We start from the raw sequence: 2204 nt of genomic DNA on the forward strand, positions 1-2204 counted from the left end.
TGTTCATGTTGCACCTCAAGTAGCTAATCCACATCTTGCTTTAAGAGACCATTATGTGCCTCATGAGTATAATGCACCTACATGCATCCAATTGCCTCTATTTAGAGCACATCATTATGAAATTAAGCCACAAACCATTCAAATGCTTCCTAACTATCATGGACTTCCAAGTGAAGAACCTTACAAGCATTTGGATGAGTTTCTTGAAGTATGTTCCACCGTAAAATATACGGACATGCCGAAAGAGGTTTTAAGACTCAAACTTTTTCCATTCACCTTAAAAGACAAGGCAAAGTATTGGTTTAACAATCTTAGGCCTTTTTCAATCACTTCTTGGACAGAAATGCAACAAGAGTTCTTGAAGAAATACTATCCGATTTCAAAGACCAATGCCATGAGAACCTCAATTCAAGAATTTTCACATGGGGATGGAGAAACGTTTCATGAGGCAAGGGAACGCTTCAATGAATTGCTTAGGAAGTGTCCACATCATGACATGCCCAAATGACAATTAGTTCAATAGTTCTTTGAGAGTTTATCGGACAACTATAAGGGTATGGTTGATGCTTCCATGGGTGGCTCATACATTGATAGGCATGAGGATGACGTGTGGCGTCTCTATGAGAGCATAAGTGAAAATTCTTTGCATAGAACACTATCATCTAAGAATGGTAGAAATTCACAAGGTAGGAAAAGTGTTGGCTTACATCAAGTCGAACATTCAAATGAAATAGCCGCCGAAATGAAGTCTTTATCTCAAAGGTTTGATCAATTTTTGATTAACCAAAACTCGGCGAACCAAGTATCTTCCTTCCCTAACCATTCTCATCGTGCATCAAATGAAACATGTATGACTCGTTCTACTGTTCTTCATTCTACTTCTCATTGTCCTTATGGACAAGTGCAAAGTGAACCTAATGAACAAGTAAATGCAGCTTTTGTGAACCAAGGAAACAATCCTTATGGTATTCATTATAATCCAAGTTGGAGGAATCATCCGAATTTCTCTTGGAAAAACCAAGGAGATGGCTCAAACCCTTCCCAAGGCGGTTTTCAAGGGAAGTACATTCCACCTCCACTTCAAAACCAAGGATCCCAAGGTTATAGACCTTATCAATCACAAGGGAATCAATTTGCTAATTCTCATTTTCTCAACCAATCTTATTCCCAAGGTAATACTAGAAGTCCCGCCTTTGAAGAGAAAATTTTGAATGCTTTGGGCACTTTAGAGGTTAACACTCAATTGCTTCATTCTCACTCTTAATCTATTGCGAAGCTAGAAACCCAAGTAGGGCAAATAACAAGCACTCTCAATGTAAGAGAGAAGGGAAAGATGCCTATAAATGCCCCACCTAAGCAATAATGTGTTATGGAAACCCATTCCTCATCGGAAGGCCACACCATTGAACATGTTAATGCGGTGACTACCTTGCGGAGTGGTAGGGTTGTGGATAATCAAGTTGGAATGTCCAATGAAGAGAGTGAACCGGTGCAATCTCAAGTTGTCACCCGTCCCGTTTCACATCCCATTCCTCCTTCATTGCATATACATGATCTTGTAAATGAGAAAGTTTTGAAAGATGTGTTTGAAAAAAAAATTTTGAAAAATGATGTTGAAAAGGTTTTGTTGAAAAATGATTTGAAAACTTCTTGTGTTGAAGAGAGTTCAAAAGAAAATTTTGAAAAAGTATTTGAACCAAAAGTTCCATTTTCGGATGCCTTAAAAGGATCCATTTCAAAAGACAAGCAAAAGGCAAAAACCAATGAAATCATAGAAATGTTTAGGCAAGTGAAAATTAATCGTCCACTATTGGATGCAATCAAGCAAATTCCGGCTTATGCCAAATTTTTGAAAGACTTGTGCACCCAAAAACGGAAGAACAAGAGCCAAGCACCGAGAAAAGTGGTTTTGACCAAGCAAGTAAGCTCAATTTTGCAACATAACACTCTTCCAAAGTTTTAGGACCCCGGTTCACCCACTACATCATGCATTATTGGTGATCATATCATTAATCGGGCGCTTCTTGACTTATGAGCAAGTGTTAACCTTCTTCTACACTCGGTTTATGTCAAATTTGGGCCTAGGTGAATTGAAACCGACGTCGGTAGTTTTGCAACTTGCTGACCGATCCATTAAGAAGCCTAGGGGTATAATTGAGGATGTTTTGATTAAGATTGACAAATTATTTTTCCCGGTTGATTTC

At 38.5% G+C, this 2204-nt stretch overlaps 1 pseudogene; it reads right to left on the reverse strand.

Annotated features, from left to right (window-relative positions):
- Positions 1-399: 399 nt before the first annotated feature.
- LOC132287530 (small nucleolar RNA R71) lies at positions 400-498 on the reverse strand (annotated as a pseudogene).
- Between the last annotated feature and the right edge of the window lie 1706 nt (positions 499-2204).

This window comes from Cornus florida, unplaced genomic scaffold, assembly GCF_030987335.1.
Source record: "Cornus florida cultivar Cherokee Brave unplaced genomic scaffold, ASM3098733v1 CherokeeBrave_3.0.0_Hap2_Chr11, whole genome shotgun sequence".
Lineage (NCBI taxonomy): Eukaryota > Viridiplantae > Streptophyta > Magnoliopsida > Cornales > Cornaceae > Cornus > Cornus florida.